Source organism: Rhinichthys klamathensis, unplaced genomic scaffold (assembly GCF_029890125.1).
Source record: "Rhinichthys klamathensis goyatoka isolate OS25496 unplaced genomic scaffold, OSU_Roscu_1.1 h1tg000685l_1, whole genome shotgun sequence".
Lineage (NCBI taxonomy): Eukaryota > Metazoa > Chordata > Actinopteri > Cypriniformes > Leuciscidae > Rhinichthys > Rhinichthys klamathensis.
In genome coordinates this window covers 643,202-652,191 of record NW_026607114.1, presented here as the reverse complement: position 1 = coordinate 652,191, position 8,990 = coordinate 643,202, and the positions used below count along the sequence as shown (strand labels likewise).

Genomic DNA, 8,990 nt, shown 5'->3' with positions numbered 1-8,990 from the left:
CCCCTTTTCAAAAGAAAAAGAGTTTCTTTTGTAGAGTCACAAGATGAAGTTGTGAAGCAGTATTTTGTTTTTCCTTTGCTTGTGCTTTGGAATAACACTTGTTGAATTTGTACTGGTCAGATGAAACATGCGCAACTAAGATTATTCAATAAACTAACTAATCACTTCGGCTCTTCTCTGGCTTTCTCATTCAAACTCACTGGCTGATAGTAGACTGTTAATACAGTTAGCATATCTTTTGTGTTAACAGGTTTGACTGACAAAACGGATATCTTCTGGCAGGATTCTATATTTTACAAATGTTAGAATAGCTAATGGTGAAGTGAAGAATAAAAATGAGTCCAGATCAGTGTGCCCACTTTCCTTCAATATCCACTCCAAAAGCTACATATTTTAAGTGATCACACTGTAAAACTGAAATATACAAATGTATTTAAAACGGATTTGTCACGTTTTGCTGATAAGAACCCAAGTGCAGACAGTACTTTCACAAAACACGGTTTATTTACAAACGGAAAACAAGGACACACGATGGGGCAAACGAACATAAATAAACAGAACTAGAAACTTGATGATGACAAACAGTAACTCTGACGATAACTAGACTTGACAATAAATATAAACTGGAACTCACAGACAGATTACAAAGCTCACAGAACCGGATGATAACAAGATGAACAAGCCATGAGAAACAAACACAAGGATCTTACATAGGACACATAATCACAAGTCACAGGTGACACTGATAAAACATTAACTGACAAGGAAACGAGGTAAAGACACAAGACAATGCAAACACATAGCCCAAAACAACCGGCCATGTGCTTGCACACAAAACAAGAGACAAGTACATGACAGAATTAAAGAACTAAAATCGTGAACTACAGTGCTTGAATGACTTGGCTTTAAAAAAAAAAAAATTTATGTACAAATTTCAAGGGTTAAACTTTACAATTATATCAATATGGCTTTTCACTGAAGGTTAATTTGAAGGAGTGATTCAGTTTGTTTACATGAGGTAAAAATGTACCATACTTTGAGTAAACCAATATATCAATGTATATTTGAATGCTTAGAACAGAAATGCAGCATGTAAATAAACTTTAGTTTCAACTGGAAACACAACTGTGATTCATTGAGAATATATCACTACAGGGTTACAGAGTATTAACCCCTATATCATTCAGAAAATGAAAAAACAGCTTAATGTGGGCCCACAACACACACCACACAAACCCTCTTTGCAAGCCTGAAACATTGCTTGAGTGCAATGAGGCCGAATGAAATGTAAAGTGGCCACTTCGCTGTACCACCCTGACCACAAATAAAATAAACAGTGTACCCGAGTAGGTTAAATATTTCTGTCAGTTCCATCCAGGTGAAACTGTCCCCAGTTAGCAAACTCTGATCCTCCTGCGATGCCAGATAAAATAGCGCAGAGAGAGCGCTGATTTATTTGTGTTAAACATACTTGTTGAACTGCATTGTTGATTGGCAATATTCGTTATATCATAACTGTTTCGAGATTTCAGTGATTCATCGCTGGGTGCGATTTAAAAAGAACACATATTACACATATACTTGATGATATTTAATCTTATTAGATGATTAGACAATTGCATTTGATAGATTTTACTTTCAATAAAACGTTTGTAAATGTTTTGTAAAAGCTGTTTTTATATGTGGTTGGCCTGAGTTTTGTTGCATTTACATTGTTCTGACCAGCAGGGATCACCAGCATGTGGCATTTCGAACTCTTCAAAACGGTGAATACTTTTGATAAGCAATTCGTTCAATTGATTCGAAGCTTTGAAAAGCTTAGTTTCTCCCATCACTACTTGTACACTTGTTTTCTTCTCCTGCTACCTCTTACACTCTCTTGACTGACATGAGCACTGGCCATTCATAAATGACATGAGGTGGGATCTCTAATCGCCCTGACTCCTCCTGGTCCTTTCTCAGGTTTGTGTTTGTAGACGGGTGAATTGTCAAGCTTTTAAAGAACAATGTACAGGACTGAATTCCACTTATAATCCAGTTTGTGCTTTCCTGTGTAGCTGAGATTTAAAATAAGCACATGGTCTCCAGGCCTTATGCTTAGATACCTCTATTATAAAAAAGTGGAATATCAGTTTCTCTGATGATTCTTCAGTGCGGATTCAGAAGCTAGTCGGTAGGCTTTCTGAAGATCTGTCTTCAGGTTTTGGACATACTTGTAACACCTGCTTGGCAGAATTGGTAATAAACCAGATCACTGGGCCGATCAGAAGACACAGGAGTCGAAGGAGACAAAGGTACACACACATAAACTTTTCCAAGCACACCTTTATGTAATTAGGAAAAGTAAATGATGAATGGAATTTGGTAAACAAACAAACAATAAAACAACTGAATAAAGGTTTGAAGATAAATTCTCCTTAGAGAAAGCAATTAAACACAATTCAATTTCGTATTAAATTCAATTACCAATTAAAACAATTCCCCAAAGTAAATCCAACCGTATCAACCAAAGATGAGTAGGCTATCAAAATGTAACCCTTCAATTTCCCTTCTCTTTTAGTTAATTTGGGTTTAGTTCTGAGTTTGCTTATTATTTAAAATTTTCCTCACTGGCTTTTGACTCAATTTAGTTCACCTAATTGACTAGTATCTTTAATTATATTCTTAGGTTTTGAATATACACCTTTAGTTTTGTTAGAAATTTTCCTTTCTTCAACCAAAATATCAACTACAGTTCACCAAACGAAATGTAAATTAACCCAATGAATGTACAAAACCTTTCTTCACCACATTAATAATGAAAGAAAAAGAAAAGAAAAATATTCAGAACAGGTAAATATCTTATCAGATCAAATAATCACTTTCAGTTCACAGATTTTAGTTCAAACAATAACAAAAAATAATGTCTCGCTTTCCTTCTTGCTCTTAGAACTGTCCCAGTCCAAAGAGAACCAAATACCTCAATCCTTTAGTTCAACAGAGAACAAAATCCTCCAGATGAAGGAACTGTGGAAACGACGCGAATCCAAAAGGAAAGTGAGAAGCAGATCCAAGTTCGGTTTGTTTACGGGTGGCTCGCCATCTTCTTCCTTAACTCGTCATGCGACTCGATGCATCCGCACCAAAGAACGAAGTCCACAGTATAGAACAAATACATGCAAAAACTGGCCTGCACACAACAGGGCAATATCCTTAGTGATTTCACTTTACATTAGCATCATTTAGCACATTTCTAAACAACAATATACATTGTAATCACACTCCACACATAGTGAAAAATACAGTTTCTTTTCTGTTTAGACTCACATTAGTATTGTACATGAACACAGTTAACCACATTAATCAGAATAAACATTTAACTCACCGATTCCTCTATTAATTAACTGTTCTTGAATATGCTTATCTTCCAGGTTTCATCGAATAAACCACGATGAGCTGCTTCATTAGCGTTAGCTTAATCTCCAACATCAGCTTCAACCGGACTACACGCACGGTAAGTATCCAAACAAAGTTTCTCAATCGATGTAATTATAACATAAACTTATTCTCAAATGAAAACTCTAAGACTTCTTGTAAATATTTCACAATTAATCTTCTAAAACACTTTCTCCTCTCTGTGTTCTATTTCTGTCTCTTTTCTCTAGATCTGCATCTCTGTATTCCGATCTGCGTTGCTCACAGGAGGCGGAGTTAAAGCTGCGGCCTATTTCCCTGATTGGAGGCCTACCGTCTGCAGTGCTATTCCCAATTCTCATTAGTTGAGATTTGCTGCAATAATTTAAATATCACTATATGAATAATAAAATGTATAATTTAAATATTATAATAAACTATTACACTGTCACGAAGTTTTATTCTATTTACTGTTCAGTCACATACACATTCAGTTAAATATGTAATTATAATGATTTAATGGTTAAATATTTTGGACAAATGAACTTGAGCAAAGACTGCAAATATGCTAATTTGAGTCTGGGTTACACCCTCCCCTCTTAGAACTATGCAAGTCCCTTTGCATCTCACCAATGGGTGCATTCCCCCGAGTTAGGAGATGTCCTATTTGAGAGGAATCTTGCAGGGACTCTGAGAGAGCAACATTCAGACCTTGAAGGAGGGATTGAACTATAGTCACAAGGGGATTTCCCAGTTCAGGGTAAGTCAGAATTTTGGGTCTCTCTCTATGTCGGGCAGACCTTCTCAGTTCAATCTCATCCTTCTCCGCATCATTTGCTGCTTCTTCATCAGTTAGCTTTTTTCCAGTCGAACTGGATTCCAGGATGGATGATTCTCCATTATGATTCGGATCCTGTAGCTCCAAGCTAGGTGAATGACTCATATCAGCATCCTTTTCTCTTTCAGGTTGGACCTCAGGATTTCCAGGTAAGTCAGCTTTAGGATTCACAGGTTCACTCACAGGTAATTCATCAATGACCTGAAATTCCCTTTCAGGTAGTTCACTTTGAACTCCTTGGTTGATCTCTAAGCTCGCTTCAAGTGATGGAATTACAGCACATTCCTTGTTTGGGTGAGTCACTCCAGAAGTGTGAACCACAAAAGACTCATTCACAATATCAAGTTGAGGCATTGAACAATATTCTTCCTCTTCCTCAGAATTGAAGTTTTCCTCTGTTTCCTCAGAATTTCTGCAAGCTGTCTTACTGCGAGTCTTGCGCTTGGGAACTGAACTCTGGGACTCACATTCCCGCATTTCAGATGACAGAGTTCCACAAGGAAGTAACAAATCCCGATGTAATGTCCGGATGGGTCCTGTTTGTGTCTCAGGGCATACTTTATACACTGGCAAATCACCATGTTGGTCTATGACTACATAGACTACTCCTTCCCATTTGTCAGCGAGTTTGCTCTTTCCCCTGAGTCGGACACTCCTGACCAAAACTCGGTCTCCCTTGTGCAATGTTGATGCTCTCACAGATTTGTCATAGCGAGTCTTGTTCCTTTCAGCCATTTTCTGGGAATTTTCACTCGCAATACGGAAACTCTCTTCAAGATGTGACTTGAGATTCTTTACATACTGTGAATGCGTTACTTCTCCTTTACTCTTCAAGGGTAACCCGAAAGCCAGATCTACAGGAAGTCTAGGTTGCCGCCCGAACATCAACTCGTAAGGACTGAACCCTGTGGTCTCATTGCGGGTACAATTGTAAGCATGAACAAGGGGTTTTACATACTCTTTCCAGTAGCTTTTCTTCTTGTTCTCCAGAGTTCCAAGCATACTTAGCAATGTCCTATTGAACCTCTCAACTGGGTTTCCTCTCGGGTGGTATGGTGTTGTCCTGACCTTTCGCACTCCAGCTATTTCACACAACTCTTTGATTAGATGTGATTCAAAGTCAGGGCCTTGGTCACTGTGAAGGCGCTCGGGATATCCATAATGGCAAATGAACTGCTCCCATAAACACTTCGCAACAGTTTTGGCCTTTTGGTTAGGAGTGGGAATAGCTAGGGCATATTTGGTAAAATGGTCAGTAATTACCAACACATCCTTGGTGTTGCTATGATCAGGCTCTAGACTTAGAAAATCCATGCACACTAGTTGCAAAGGACGAGTGGTGGAGATATTTACAAGAGGTGCAGTTTTTCCAGGTAAGGCTTTCCTTCGTATGCACCGACCACATGTCCTAACTTTGTGCTCAACGTCTGAAGCCATCTTGGACCAATAGAACCTATTTCGAACTAGGTCTAGGGTACGATCTATACCCATATGCCCAAGATCATCATGCAGAGATTTAAGAACATCTAGATGGAACTTTTCAGGCAAGACGAGCTGGTGCATTATTTTCCCAGCGACGTTTCTTCTTCGGTATAAGATTCCATCCTGTAATTCGAGACGGTCTTTCTCCCTGAGGAGGTAAGGCAATCTGGGAAGAGCATTCCTTACGGTACTCGAAGGGGATTCTCCAGTTTGAAGTTGTGCAATAACCTCTCGGATGCAAGGATCGGCTAACTGAGCACTTTGAAATTCAGACAGGGTAAGATGAGGAATGAGTGGTAGTCCTCCACAGTTATCCTCTTGCGCATAAGCGTCAGGTACAGCGGTTTCCTGCATTGCCAATGAACTGACGAATGCAGCAGGGAACTCATTCGGACACTCTGCCCATTGGATAAGACGACTTTCACAGATGGCTTTTACCACATCATCACTAAGTTCATGCTCACTAGAGTTACTGGTAAGCTGTTCAGTGAAATTACGAATGCGGTTTTGTTCCTTCAGAGAAACCTCATCAGTCGGAAGTTTCTCGTTGGGTCGACGAGACAACCCATCGGCATCCATATTCTGCTTTCCGGATCTATACTGCAGTGTGAAATTGTAAGTCGAAAGTGCAGCCAACCACCTATACCCAGTTGCATCAAGTTTAGCAGTAGAGAGAACATAGGTGAGAGGGTTGCTGTCTGTCACCACTGTGAAAGTGCCTCCATAAAGGTAATCGTGGAACTTTTCTACCACTGCCCACTTAAGTGCCAGGAATTCTAATTTATGGGCAGGGTACTTGGACTCACTACTCGAAAGCCCCCGGCTCGCATAGGCAACTACTCTAACCTGCCCATCCTGCTCCTGATACAAAGCAGCTCCCAGGCCTGACGTGCTTGCATCAGTATGCAGGATGTATGGTAACCTGGGGTTTGCAAAGGCCAGTACCGGTGCAGATGTGAGCTCTTCGATGATTAATTCAAATGCATCCTGACAAGCGGTTGTCCACCTGCCATTAAAGAGATCTTTAGGGTTCCGGTATTGGGCATTACTCACTGACTTGAAATTCCGTCGAGTAGGAGGGTACCCTGAAGTTAACTCATTTAGAGGCTTCATTTTCCTGGAGAAGTCTTTGATAAAACGTCTGTAATACCCCACAAATCCAAGAAAAGAACGAAGCTCTTTCAAATTCTTAGGAACCGGCCAGGTTTTAACAGCTGCTACTTTGTCGGGATCAGTTTTCACTCCTTGGTCTGACACTATATGGCCGAGGTACTTAACCGAGGTTTGTGCAAAAACACATTTCTCTGGAGCAAGCTTGAGACCATACTCCTTAAGTCTATTTAGAACTCTTGTCAGTCGTTCCTCATGTTCTTCCAAATCCTTGGAGAAGATGATTATGTCATCTATGAACACCAGAACCTCACGAAGGTTTATGTCTGCCATACACTTCTCCATGATACGCTGGAAGGTGCTTGGGGCATTAGTGACCCCTTGTGGCATACGATTAAACTCATAAAACCCTAGTGGACACACGAAAGCTGTTTTTGCCTTGTCAGATTCTTCAACTTCAATCTGATAATAACCAGATTTTAGGTCAAGTACTGAGAACCACTTAGACCCCGTTAAGGCCATGAATGTGTCTTCCAGTTTGGGGAGCGCATACGCGTCCTTGATGGTTTTTTGATTTAATTTCCGGTAGTCTATGCATAGTCGAATGTCGCCACTTTTCTTTCTGACTACAACAATGGGAGACGAGTAAGGAGATTGAGATTCTCGTATGATTCCCACATTGAGTAATTCCTGAAGGTGTTTCTTCACGGCTTCGAGATCCTCCGGATGTATGGGCCTCGCCCGATGTTTGAAAGGCGTTTCATCAACAAGATTGATCCGATGCTTGACCTTATCGGTGCACCCAAAATCTTGGGGATGCAAAGAAAATACTTCAGGCATCTCCTGTAACCGCTTTGTAAATCTGGTTTTCCATTCTGGTGGAATGGGTGAATCACCAAAATTGAACTCGAGAACAGATTCTGGAGTGGCCTCTTGTACATTCCCATGGTCTGGCTGTTCAGAGCACACAGACTGGACCGCCTTCAATTCAGCCACCACACATCTAGGAGGAATTGTGATGTCGTGTGTGGTAGGATTTGCAACTACAATGGGCACGTGACAATGTCTGTTGTCTCCAAGTGTGACCATACATGTCTTGACGATCAGACCACAAGGTAAGGGAGAACAAGACGGATGTTCAACAATTGCCCACTTGTCTAAATGTGAACTAGCAACAGAGGCTGCTCCACAGAGAACTGCACTTTGGCTGGCTGGAATCACCTGTGATTGGTTCTCAGATAGCCGCACTAATCCAACATTTCCTTCAACATTCTGCGTCCGGCGCAACTCCAAAATCTTAAGCACTTGCTTGTATCCATAAGTGGGAGAAAAGTATCGAGTCTCTTGCTGTGAAAAGTTCTTATACAGGTTGTCCAGAGTGTTCGTGCCAATCAACACTGAAGGCTGAGAAGTGGAGGGAAGATCAGGGACAATCAGGGCTAAAGTAAATACCTCTGTGTCAACTCCCACAAAGTCCTTTGGGAAAGTGATGGTCAGCTCAACGTAACCGAGGTAAGGTACATTTTGGCCATTCGCTCCCTCAACTTCCAAAAGATCATTTAAGGAATGAATTGACTGATTGTACAAATTCTCATTGTAGAAGGATTTTGTGATGGTAGTGACCTGTGAACCCGTGTCAAGTAAGCAATTACACATCACACCTGCAACATTTACTTGTGCAGTGCATTTTGCTCCAATTAACCCCTTGGGTAAAACAGGTTGTCGTGGTTTTACTTGTGCTTGGGCTGACAGCGCCCTAAAAGACTTGGGACAACTTGACTCAATCCCAGTTCCCATTCGTCCCGCAACGGAAACTGCAGTCAGTTTAACTGAGGTTTAGCACTGCCATTCCGTAAGTCCCATTCACGCTGTCTCTTTGCAAGTTCATTCCGCTTCTCTGACACCAAGGCTGGATTTGGGTCATTGGAACAAGAACTGACAATGTGCCCATCCTCTCCACACCTAAAGCAATAGCCTGGCTTTGGTCTAGCTGTCTGGGACGTGTCTGGAACTTTAGTTCTTCCTTTAGGACTGATGGCACTCTGCTTACTTGAGGACTTAACCATGTTCGACTTGGGGTTTGGTTTGTCTTTAGACTGCTTCGAAGTTAATAATGCAAGCTGATTTTGGAGTTCTGCTATCTGACTTGCCAACTGAGCAGTAACAG

The 8,990-nt window shown here is 40.9% G+C and overlaps 1 protein-coding gene across 1 annotated transcript in view; it reads left to right on the top strand.

Annotated features, from left to right (window-relative positions):
- Positions 1 to 149, top strand: part of LOC130076754 (polyunsaturated fatty acid 5-lipoxygenase-like) — a 56,078-nt gene extending 55,929 nt beyond the window's left edge. The window contains exon 15 of the mRNA XM_056241965.1: positions 21 to 149. The gene's annotated coding sequence lies outside the window, so the exon portion shown is untranslated. The remainder of the gene's footprint in view (positions 1 to 20) is intronic.
- Positions 150 to 8,990: the final 8,841 nt, after the last annotated feature.